Here is a 13,990-nt window from a genome sequence, read left to right as displayed (position 1 = left end):
CATCATAATATCATTTTGCTATTGTTAACATCATACATCCTCATGCTATGCTGGCAATTCATCGAGATCTTCAATTTATTCACTCTTTATATGTTAGTGACTACCTTTAACTTATGAATCTTAAAATAAATCATCATAATGACCTTCAGATAAATCATCATAATGACCTTTATTCACTCTTTATATGTTAGTGACTACCTTTAACTTATGAACCTTCACATGAACCTTTAAATAAATCATCATAATGACTACCTTTAATTTTTTATTGTTCCACCCTACAATTTTGTATTTGAGGTATGTAAAATAGTTTCTCTATAGAGTTTTTTTATCTTTCTGCATTCTTTTGGTTGCCTTCATTTAAATTATGTAATGTTTACATGATTTCAAAAAATAATGACTTTAGGAACAAGGTTTGATATGTATATATTTCTTATATACCAGCACAACAATTGAATGTTGGGGGTGTTATGGATATTTTAATACAAACATTTAAAATATAGAATTAGGGTTATTTAAGAGATTTTGGAAGTAACTACACATCAAATTTTGGGTGCCTTTGAAAAGAAAGTGGTATGATGAAATCTTTGGGAATAAAATAGATGAAATGCACTCCATACTTCTGCTACCTAATATTTTGGTCGATGATATTTTTAAAATAGTAAAGGAAGGTGTATGGAACAACCAAATTCTTATCATTATAAACAATGAATATTTTAAGATCCTTTTATGATGTGTAAATTGAGAATATTTTATGAAATGTCTTTAAATGAATACACTTTAAACTGATTTTAGCAATGACTATCGGATGTAGACAAAATGAATTCTTTTTGGATTAGGATGGTACACAAAATCTACTATCAAAAGGTTGTCAAAAATTCACTATCAAAAGGTTGTCAAAAATTCTTGGGAATAGGAGGTGTGAACTAGCCTACACTTCTACTTTGGATTTCCTTTCATCCAAATGGTTTTGTTTGTTAATATTCTCTATCATGGATCACCTAGCATAACTCAACTTGCTAGCCAATGAAATCCATGATGTAGCATGAATCACCCAACATTATACAACTTGTTAGCTAGTAGTATTCACATTTCTTCTCTTTTCTCTTATCATATGACTAATAGTAAGCATCTCCTTAGTAGACCTAGAAGTCATATCTCTTCTCCTGTGACAAAGTGTTCAAGTAGAGTTGTTGGGACTAGGAGGTGTGGATCGACCAGATCCTCCACCTATCGGATGTAGACCAAATGAATGCTTTTTGGATTAGGATGGTACACAAAATCTACTATCAAAAGGTTGTCAAAAATTCTTGGGACTAGGAGGTGTGAACTGGCCTACTCTTCTTCTTTTCATGCCATCAAAATTTGAGTTTGATTGTCATCATTTACTTTGCCAAATACTTCACATGTAACTCCTGAATCAATTTCCTACATACAAAATGACGAAAATAGGTTTGTTGATGGGGGCTTTCCTAGGTCAAACCTCGAGTTGTGAATTAACCTTGAAGTATAAGGTTTTCCTTTTGAGGGAAAGGATAGATCTAATCTAAAAATGCTTAAAATTGAACATGATACCTTGATGAATCTTTCTTGAATCCTCACACAAGGTTTTAGGATGTCATGCAGACTGTTGATCATGAATGTTGTGCTTTAACTTGAATTCTCCTTTAATGCTTGATGAATGCTTGATTACTTGTTCACTTGGAATTGAATTGATTTTCTAATTAAGAGATCACTTGAATTGTAGGTAGACCCCTTCAAATGACAAGGTAGGCTTCCTTTTATACCTAATCATACATAAAGTGTTTGATTTTTTTCTCACACGAGGAAAGAAATGAGGGGTCATATTTTGAGTCCCAATCATGAGTACCAAGGCACCTAAGGCGTCCTAGTCTTGTAAATTTAGGATGTGACATGCTAAAGTGGGCATCAATGTCTCAAGATTAGATGGACCTTAAGTGATTGTCTCCCTTGCATATGATTTGTTTGGGTGATAAACTTCACCATTCTACTCACAAGAATTTTATTAATTCTCAAATATAGGGATCGTAACTTATTAATGATGCAGTGAAAGTCCTTCATGAAGGACTTCTAGAAGTATTTCTGGATGAGTCTTTGTCAAGTGCAGAGAAAATACTATTGATGCTTAATGGATTTAAGGAACATGCTTTCAAATTGGAAGCCAAAGTTTTGAAGGATGTAGAGAACAAGGTGGAAGAGAAAAGACTAGAAGTTTTGGTGATTAGATGTGCAACAACACATATCCAACTACAAGAAAGCATAATGTTTTTTTTAGAAAAGTGTAAAGTATGTAGTGGCAACATACATGTTTTAAAGGCAATGGCCTAAATATACTAAGGATATTAAGGGTCACATAGATATTATAACATCATAAATTGTACAACTATCCAATACTATAGACATGAAGAATGATGTAGAAGGAAATAGAAGGCTTCAAATAGAAAACTTGTACATGCAACTAAATCCATTGACTAATCAGAAGAACAAAATTAAGAAATGGTTTGATCATCCGAGAGATGTTGTAGACTTGCAACTCACCAGCTACTTAGTTTTTGTGGGTAAGAATTTTTTTTGTTTTGGTTATGGTTGTGGTGTTTGTAGGGAGACATTTACAAATTTATATATATTTTCACTATATAATGGTTTATGGGTTTGTAATGGTAATTTAATGTTCTTTTATATTTTTGTATAGATTCTTTATAATAGCCTATTATAGTGATTTGTTCTATTATGGATAATGTTGTGGGTCAAACGACTTTGCCATCGGTGCATGAAAGCATTGCATGAGTTCTACTTCTAAAAATTACATGAAACATTTTTAATTTATTTGATTCAGTGTTATTTGAAAAAAAGTTTATCAATGATGTTTCCTTTCTCCAAGAATTGGATCTAGGATCTTTTCATCAGATAATATGTAACATCCAATGACTAAATATTTTCTTTACAAATGCTTACTTTATTTAATTATAATCTAAGCGTGAATTATAATTTATATCTGTGCAAAAACAGAAGATACAAGCTCAAGACTCATGTGCAAGTAAATTTCATAAAAGAAAGCAAGCAGACATTATCTTGAATGACATGGAAACAAGCTCATTAGCTACCCAGAAGAGAGCAATTGGAGAAAAGAAGAGGAAAGTGTTAAAGGGTGATAAATACATAGAGAGTATTCAATACAAAAAAAAAATGTCTGGAGTGTATGATGTGACGTCTCTAATTTATGTCCAGAGGGACTAACTAGTTTTGGAATTCTTGGGAAACCTATTGGGCCACGCTTGGAGGAAATCAATGTGTTCATGCAAGGGCCACCTTTTTTCTATTATGAGAATGATTCTTTTGCACTGAAGGATATTTGGAAGACAATATCCAAAAATTTCTATAGTGTGGAACTAGAGTTGGTGGATTCAAAGTAATTTTCAGCTTCCAAAAGACCAAGAGGTTATGTACACAATCTCGCAATAGAAGGGTGATTTCAAGTATTACCTCTCCCCCCCATGACTATTCAGGAGGCACTTCCTCAGACAAAGGACTATTGGCCTCCATGGGATCAAAGAAAAAATTTGAATTGCATAGATTGTAGATGATGTGGTGGTGTCCTTTGTGAAGAACTTTGCACTATAATTGAAAATTCACGAAGGAAACTGCAAGATAGTGAACAAAAATACATTCTTGAAAAGTGGGAAGAATGGAACTTGGTTTGGGTGGGGACATGTCAGGTGGCTCCTCTAGAGGTCAATGAGATAGAAATAATATTAGGAATTGAAAAAGATCACACTCGTGGAACTTCATGTGTGACTGATTGATTGCACTGTTTGGGTAATATTGCATTCCAAATAGATACAGTTGCATACCATTTATATGTCTTGAAAGCATTTTATCCTGATGGCATTAAATTAAAGTACCATCTCTTCTATCTAGTATTGGTGGAGTAGAGGTTGCGTTTCATCGGCCTAGGATACATATTTCCGCAGATACAACACAAGTTAAATGTATCCCAGGTCGATGCAAAGCAACCTTTCCTCCAGAGATCACCAGAAAATAGAGAAAGAACTTTAATTTAATGCCATCAGGATAAAAGGCTTTAATCAAGACAAATAAATGGTATGCAACTGTATCTATTTGGAATGCAATATTACCCAAAAAGTGCAATCGATCAGTCGCACACGAAGTTCCATGAGTGTGATCTTTTTCAAATCCTAATATTATTTCTATCTCATCAACCTCTAGAGGAGCCACCTAACCTGGCCCCACCCAAACCAAGATCCATTCTTCCCACTTTTCAAGAATGTATTTTTGTTCACTATCTTGCAGTTTCCCTCGTGAATTTTCAATTATAGTGCAGAGTTCTTCATGAAGGACACCACCACATCATCTAGAGTCTATGCTTCAATTTCTTTCTTTGATCCCATGGAGGCCAATAGTCCTTTGTCTGAGGAAGTGCTTCCTGAATAGTCATGGGGGGGAGAGGTAATGCTTGAAATCGCCCCTCTATTGGGAGATTGTGTACATAACCTCTTGGTATTCTGGAAGCTGAAAAGTACTTTGAGTCCACCAACTCGGGTTCCACACTATAGAAATTTTTGGATATTTCCTTCCAAATATCCTTCGGTGCAAAAGCATCATTCTCATAATAAAAAAAAGGTGGTCCTTGCATGAACACATTGATTTCCTCCAAGCCTGGCCTAGTAGGTTTCCCAGGAACTCCAAAACTAGTTAGTCCCTTCAGACATAAATTAGAGACGTCACATCACACACTCCAGACATTTTTTGTTTGTATTGCATACTCTCTATTTATTTATCACCCTTTAACACTTTCCTCTGCTTTTCTCCAATTTCTCTCTTCTAGGCAGTCGATGAGCTTGTTTCCATGTCATTCAAGATAATGCATGCTTGCTTTCTTTTATGAAATTTACTTGCACACGAGTCTTCAACTTGTATCTTCTATTTTTGCACAGATATAAATTATAATTCATGCTTAGATGATAATTAAATAAAATAAGCATTTGTAAAGAAAATATTTAGTCATTGGATGTTACATATTATCTGACAGAAAGATCCTAGACAATTCTTGGAGAAAGGAAACATCATTGATAACCTTTTTTTGCAAATAACACTGAATCAAATAAATAAAAAATATTTTATGCAATTTTTAAAAGTAGAACTCGTTCAATGCTTTCATGCACCAACGACAAAGCCATCTGACCCACAACATCTGATACCATTGGAATTTTGATGACAACTAAAGAAACATCCGACAAGGATGCTATATAGCCAACGTCACTTCCTTGTTAGATAGTAGTCGAGGAGGAAACGTAGCATCTGTCAGAATTCCGACCGTAATCTGTCAATTTTTTGGCCAGGGGAGCAAATATAGCCACTATTAGAAGAGTTCATAACATTGTCAGAATTCTGATGCAAATGGCATCATCGGGAAGACCGATGATGATTTTTCGACGTTTAAATTGGTCCGAAGTCTGATGTGGTGTCATCAGACTACCGACAATTGTCTATCAGAAATTATGCCCAAATGTACTAGTGATATATGTATTGACCGATGGTGATTGTGCGATATGTCGTACTGGACAAATCAATGGTGGAAAAAAAAGGTTTTCAAAAGGAGTGATTCGGGCTATTTCATTATTGTTCATGCGGAAAAGAAAAGGCAAAAGGAAATAGATCTATTGACATGGAATAAACAGAGACAAGTTGAGACAAGTGGATACTGACTGACTCTCAAAATGCCGGTTTGAGAGGTTTTTTCTTGGGTCAATTCGTATTAGCGGGACAAAGCAGGTAGTACTAGAGGTGGCAACATTTGCAATTTTTCATTGTCACCACGGAAAGAAATCAAGATCCTCACAAAAATGAAAGGGATAAGGATGATTTATGAGCTGGCAGTGAGATAATCAAGGACCTGTCAACAAAATCATAGGATGCGTATTGTCAGAGATTCTCAGAGTGAGGCAAAAAATCAAGAAATCAGGAACAAAATCATTTACATAAGGTGAAATTGGTTAGAAGGCAGTGAATTGGCAGTTTGGGTCTGATGATGTTCTTGATTCAATGAATATGATTTTTTCAATCCATTTGTTGGCACGATGAGTAGAAAAGCATTGGAATGATGATTTTCCCATGCATGAACATCGCCAAGAGAAGTATTTTCATTATAAATATGGTTGTGTGGTGTCTTCAATTGGTAGAAAGAATAGAGAATTCATTATCTTCTCTGAACATTTTGAACAAAATGAAAATGATCTTTGAGCAGTATCATGCCAGGAGTTATACTGAGCTTCGTGATACCAGATGGAATTCCTATGGGAATGAGTATGCTTATAATTGATGGAGTTTTGGAAATGGGGAGGATAGTCGATGGAGGCTTGGAACTAGTTTCTTATTAGAACAAGTGTTGCAGGACTCATCCTTTGTCTCTCCTTTATCACCCATTGGTAGAGGGTTAAATAAGGAGCCATACAAAGGAAAACAAGTAGAACAAGGTTGGGATTGAGGTGGTAGCTGATCATCTCAACATGGGCATGGAAGATACAACACCTTCCATTCACTTTATATTCATTTGTGAGCTCCTCTTTCCATTTTATCTAATTCTGGACATGAAGGTTGAAGCTCTTCCTCTAGTTTAGGGGTGACTTTACTTCTTGTTAGGATCTAATTCCCCTTCCCAAAGGGGAATTCTCTACAGAACAAAGATGATGCATCTCACAATCCATTTGGAAGCATCTGCAGTAATAGTGGCATGGCTCAAAGGTTTTTGTTTTTACCAAAATACATTTGGGAATTTTGGTTCTACTTCACCATAACTGCTAGCATGGATAGTCTTTTGGGAGACTATGAGGAAAATTTTGTAACAAAGTAACAAGCGATCCTATAAGCTTGTAACAGGTGTCTCCTCTATCCTGAAGCTTGTTGCTACCTTGTTACTATAAAAGGGAAATCAGGGCCATGAGACAAAGGTCAAGAAATTTGGTCCAAAAGTTTGGATCCAAATCCTTGGTCATGTATAGGAGGTCTAGGTGAAATGAGTAGGTTGTAATAGGAAATTGCAGAGCAAAAAAAATAGGTTTTGCATCTTAGTTTGTTGCAGGTTCTTGAAGGAGTTATATGTAATATAATTTGTAATAGAAAATAGTTTATGAAATGAATGAAAGTATTGTGCGAATTCATTTTCTCCAATGTGTGACTCTATTATGTTCTTGAATGAGTAAGATCAAGGATTTTTCTCATTCGTTGCATTGTTGTGATGCAAGTTTCTTCTATCTTATGCTCTGACCTAAGGGGTCAGTTCAACTGCTTAGATAAGATTTGCAGACTAATGGGGCTTATACAAGGATTCCGATAAGTATTTTGGGTTGGGATAGATAGATGAGATATATTGTAAGGCAGTGTTATCTTGAGATCTTTAGCTATTAGATTAAGGTTTTTGTTGCATTTTTATCTTGCATTCTACAATTTCAGCTTCCCAATGGATAAGACATTGATCGCTGCTTACAGTCATTTTTCTATAACATTTCTTTACTCATAACTCATTAACAACTTGCTATAGCTTTGATAATATCAGAATATCTTTTTATTTTCTGTGTATGATGATGTTTATCAAAAAGTCATCTCATGCTCCAAAGCAAGTTGAGGATCACTAAGAGCTAGCCACTCTGTAGCATTCTCCCTCTTTGTTTGAGCCCCCTTTTAGGAGTGAGACCATCTGATTTGTTTCTTAATGTTGCCTACAACTGTCATGTGGAGATTGCAGAAACATTAAGGGAACACCCTCTCGGGTTTTGCAGACCCCATAGTGTAGAAGGATAATCAAAAAATGCTTGTTATATTGTTGGTCCAAGTCCTTGAGTATCCTAAACGATCTAGAGGTTGGCCTCTCCATGCATGATTCGAGGGCCCGACTTGGTTTCTATCCCTAGGGAAATTTAAAAACCCTGCCAAGTGCATTTTAGGGAACCAACACATCCATTGCATATTTCTTACCAATTGTTTGTTATAAGGTTTTCCACCCCTTGGTATTACTCTCCCACCTATATATCTCACTAGCACCTTTCATCATCAACTTGTTAATTTTTTTAAGGGTGAATATTGCATCTCTGCAATAGTCATCCTTACGCAAAGTGGTATTTTGTATGAAACAATCATCTTTCCTAAGATTCTGAACAAAGACACTTCTAATCATGATATTAGCTAGGATAGGGTGATAATCAGACATGGTATATGGATAGACCCCCACACTGTTTCCATCTTGGTTAGATTAAAAACTAAAGAATTCTCTATTGGTGTAGACTCATTCAAGCCTATAGTAGATTATTTTACCACCTTTTTGAGCATTACACCAAATAAACTAGATATTAGAGTCAACTTTTTTATTACCTTCAAGGGGTAAACAAATTTAGTCTCGATTTCATCCTTTTTCAAAAGTGTTTTTAATTTTATTTCCAGTCCATAGTAACACCCCCACTTTTATCTCCATTGTGCTTAGTCATGTTGGAATCACCTACAAGACCTAGGGAACCTCTAGAAAGATACAAATCCACTATCGTAAACCATATTTATCCTTATAATCATTAAGATACTAGATGGATAAAACACCATATTTCACCTCGCCATTATCAATGATAATCCATACAAATTTTTTATATGAGGAGGTACCAAAATTCAAAACATGTCGAGACCATATTTTTGAGAGTAAGGGGGTTTCTCCTCCCCTTCCCCTGTCATGGTTGGTAACAAACTAGGTGACACCCTTCTAAATAAATTTTAGGCTAGTCTCAAGTGCAAAACCGGTGACTTTAACTTAGAATAATATGGCATTTTAGGCTGGTCTCAAGTGCAAAACCAGTAACTTTAACTTAGAATAATATGGCATATTTGTCTTTATCCATGTTCACAAATCTCCTAACAATGTTATTTCTATCAGGGGATTCCAATCCTTTGACATTCCAATAGATTTATTTAAGATTCAATGTCATTCTTGATAGGTTTAGCATCAATACTATTCATAAAGCTATGTTAGCATTTAAGATGTCTAATATTGTTTTCATCTCTTTTTTAATTAGGTTCAACAATGATTAGACTAATATTTTTCCTCATATTTTTCTTGGGGAAGGAAAGTTTATCCTTTTCAGTAGGTATCACTTTCCCTTGAAAATTTAGTGCCATGGGAGGAATTTGGTTTGGGAATTTGGTTCTTGATCATCCATTACCTTACTATCAAGATCAAAGCAATTTTGATTAGCTCTGTAACCATTATCAATCCAAAAAACTCATTACCATTAGGAAAGGACCTCATTGCCATTGAGAATGGGTAGGTTATCATTTTGAGTCTATTTAGTGCTACCATTAGACTTGGCAATATAAGAGTATTGGACATCTAGAAAAAGATTGTCCATCATCTCCATAGAGACAATTAAGTCCTATGCAACATTGGATTGCCTATCCACCCACTTCTCTATAGGATCCACAATAGATTTTTGTCAATAATCATATGATTTTGTTCTTTTGCATTAAAATTTAAATTGCGTGGGAGATTCTTTATTTCTTTGTGGGGATGATGCTCAATTTGATGGTATGGTGAAAGAATAAGTATCTAGTAGAATACTGAGAGAGGGGAGTGAATCAGTATATTAAAAAACTGATACAAAGTTCCCAAACTCAAACTCAGTCAAACAAAGTAAACATATCTCAGTCAAGATCAATACTCATAGGAATACTTGACATTAACCGGTTTAACTGTTATGACAACTTTAATAGTAAACACCTTCAATCTTGTAAACATCAACAATGCTTAATCATAACTCAACATATTCATCTCTCAATGCTTATACTTAATATGGCTTATTAGAAGTTAATAAAATCAACAAATAAGATCACATCCATAAAAGCATTCACCAGACACAAATGTTTATACATGGAAAACCCAAATAGGTAAAAACCATGGTGAGATGGGACTCACAAGGATAGCTATTTGAACTCTTTCTAAGTTCACCCTATTAGGAGACAAAGCCTGTTAGAGATTTACAATAAGTCCTGTTAAGAACTAATTCCGGTTAGGAATCACCCGATTAAGGGATTTACAAATATGCCTTGTTAGAAGCACAATACCCTGTTAGGAGTAACCTCACTGGAGGATTTAAGAATCCAAGCTAATGGACCACCTTGTTAGAGGATTTAATGAGTAACCAAGCTTGTTAGAGCTTTCTCGGTTAAGGGATTTTACTTTTGTTGTAATTGTTAGAAAACAATAGGTTTTCTTGATCTATCTGAGTAGCACTATCTTTGCTTGATCAGATCCTTCTAAGCTTCAATCTGCCTTCACTCAAAGTGCAGATCCATTCATTGGTCGGGCAACCACACACTCAACAGGTTTTCTATCAACCTTTCCAACAACCTTTACAAACAACTTCATCGACCTTAAATACAAATAAATTAGGTTGGTAACACAGCAAAAACCTAATTCTCATCATTGAGATTACAAACAAGTCAGTTCAATCTTGACCATTAGAAATCATAACAATCTCTTCACATTCTTCAAGATAATTCCAACTGCTACATGATCACCGCTCCATTGGATTTTGTAACTCATCACACGTTGTGCATTAAATGCAATCCACTTTTCTCCTTCCCTAGCCAATAAGAAAACGTGCCAAACCAATTTGAATTTATCGTCATACAATGATCACACGTGTCTCCATCATTACTACTCATCAAATAATAAACAAACAAACTTGATCGGTTAGGGTTTAACAGCTGATAGGGTTTACCGGTTACATTACATAGAAAGGTTTAACTCTTCACACCAGTTCACCAGTTCAACTCACAAAGTTTACATACACTAGTTACAACATCTTGTACAACTCTCTTCTTACCGGTTACAAGCCAATATAAAAAAAAACAATATCAACAATAACATGAATACCTTTTACCAGTTCAATTGATATCAATGACAACATATCATTAATGCAATCTCTATGCAAAATTCCAAACAAACTCAAAATGCCAACAGTCTCCCCCTTTGGCATTGATGGCAATACAAATATCAACGCCTCTGATTGTTGCTGAGATTGGTGAATAGGAATCCTAGTTTGCATTACCAAGTATTCACCTTGCTCTGTGTGTCTTCAGCCTGCCGCTAGTGAATAGGAATCCTGGTTTACATTACCAAGTATTCACCTTGTCAGACACATAATTCTTCTCCTCAATCACATAATTCTTCTCCCCCTTTGACAACAATGCCAAAGTGAAAGTAAAACATGTAATTTTGCTCTCACTTTGTATTAGTATCATTCTGCAACTTGATACTCCCCTGTGGAATACATCCACTCCTTCATCAATCCATATAAGATTCTACAAGTGATTCAGGGACTGATGCAATTAGAATCATGTTCAACTGACTTCATGAAGAGGGACAACCCCCAATTGCCTTCTAAGATACTCAAAAGTGGTCTTAGGCAGAGGTTTGGTAAAGATATCTGCAAGTTGCTCCTTGGTAGAAACATGCTCCAAGATAACATCTTTACATTGAACTTTTTCCCTCAAGAAGTAATATTTCAATTCAATGTGCTTAGTCCTTGCGTGCAAAACATGATTTTAAAAAATATTTATTGCACTTTATTATCACACAACATCTTTATAGGTTCTGATATTTTCATCTTCAAACCTTCCAAAATGTGCCTCATCCACATAGCTTGAGTGCAATTCATATAAGCTGCTACATATTCAGCTTCAGCAGTATATTGTGAAGTGCAACTCTACTTTTTACTACTCCATGACACTAGCCTTCCTCCTAGAAAGAATGCTCCACCGGTAGTACTCTTCCAGTCATCAACATTTCTTTCCCAAACAACATCTATGTATGCATCCAAGTCAAAATCTCCACCATATGGATACCATAATCCATAATCGACAATACCTTTTAGATATCTAAAGATTCTCTTAGTTGCCATCAGATGTGCCTCCTTTGGATTCTTCTGAAATATAGCCACAATACCAATTGCATGGGCAATATCTGGTCGATTGTGAACAACATAGTGTAGTTTTCCAATCATTGACCTGAATTCCTTTTCATCTACAGACTTAGATGCATCTTCCTTGGACAATTTACAATCTGTAACCATTGGGGTTCAAACTGGTTTACAGCCACTCATACCGAATGTCTTCAAAACCTCCTTCACATACTTGGATTGAGTAATGAAAATACCATTCTTCATCTATTGTATCTGTAATCCTATGAAATTTTTTATTTCCCCTACCAATGACATCTCAAATTCATTCTTCATTTTATCTGCAAAACAATTACTCATGTCATCATTTCCTCCAAATGTAATGTCATCTACAAATACTTCATTGACCAGTATATCATCTCCTTCAGACTTGAGATAAATGTTGTTGTCATCATTGGTTCTAGCAAAGTCTATCTTCATTAGATGAGTATGATGTTGTTCATACCATGCTCTGGGTGCCTTCTTTAGTCCGTACAAAGCTTTATGCAGTTTGCATACCATGTATTCCTTACCTGTCAATGCATAACCATCAGGACACTCTATATAAACCTCTTCTTCTAGTATCCCATTCAAGAATGCAGACTTGACATCCATCTGGTATACTTTGAACTTCTTATGAGCTGCAAATGCAAGTAGTGTTCTGACACCTTCCAGTCTTGCTATTGGTGAAAAAGTTTCTCCATAGTCTTCTCCTTCTTCTTGCGCATAACCTTTGCATACTAATCTTGCCTTATTGCGAACTACAACACCATCTTCATTTAACTTATTTCAGAATACCCATTTAGTACCTATAACATTCTTGTTTACCGATCGAGGTACCAGGGTCCAAGTGTTGTTCTTATCAATTTGTTCCAACTCCTCCTCCATAGCTTTCACCCAATGATCATCACCAAATGCCTCTTTATCATTTATGCATTCAAAGGTGGATATCATGCAAGAGTTCTCTCGTATTCTCCTTCTAGTTAGTACTCCAACATCCTTATCCCCAATTATTTGTTCAGGACTGTGATTCAGTCTCACATACCTAGGAATAACATGATCATTCTCTTCAGGTTCAGCTTCTTCATTGTCATATTCCTCTGAATTTATTTATTTTGGTTGAACAAGTACATCGGGATTTGCTTTATTGGTTTCTGATTTAACAATTTCTGGTTCTAAAAGAAAAATGCAAGGATCTTCATCCTTCTTCTTAGAACTGGTTCCTTCTGATATTTCAGGGCATTCATCTACACAAACATCAGCACTCTCAACAATTTTTTGTGTCCAATTGTTGAAGCATTTATAGGCCTTACTCTTGGTGGAATAGCCAAGAAATATGCCTTCATCACTCTTAGCTTCAGACTTGCTTATGTAGTCACCTCTTTTTATAAAACATTTGCTACCAAATATTTTAAAATAGCTAAAATCAGGTGATCTCCCATACCAGTACTCATATGGGGTTTTGTCCTTACCTCTTTTTACTAGAACTCGGTTCATTGTGTAGACAACTATACTTACAACTTCTTTCCAAAAGGTTTTTGATACACCTCCTTGTATCAACATAGTTCTAGCATCTTCAACCACTAACCGGTTGTTTCTCTTTGAGATACCATTCTGTTGTGGTGTCCTTGGTGCAGAAAGTTGTCGCTTGATACCATTATCATCACAATATTTAGTGAACTTTGTAGAAGTGAATTCACCTCCTTGATCTTTTCTTAGACATTTTATCTTTTTTCCAATCTCTTTCTCAGCTAAGTCTCTGAATGCCTTGAATTTTCCAAAAGCTTCATTCTTATCCTTCAAGAATGTGACCCACATCATCCTTGAACAATCATCAGTGAATATCATGAAGTATCTGTCACCTTGAATGCTTCTTGTTCTTATTGGTCCACATAGGTCTGTATGAACCAAATCTAACAAGTGCTCTACTGAGAAGGACTTGCTCTTGAAAGTTGAAGAAGTCATCTTTCCTAGTTGAC

The sequence above is a fragment of the Cryptomeria japonica genome, chromosome 3, assembly GCF_030272615.1.
Source record: "Cryptomeria japonica chromosome 3, Sugi_1.0, whole genome shotgun sequence".
NCBI lineage: Eukaryota > Viridiplantae > Streptophyta > Pinopsida > Cupressales > Cupressaceae > Cryptomeria > Cryptomeria japonica.
This window is presented reverse-complemented; position numbering follows the sequence as displayed.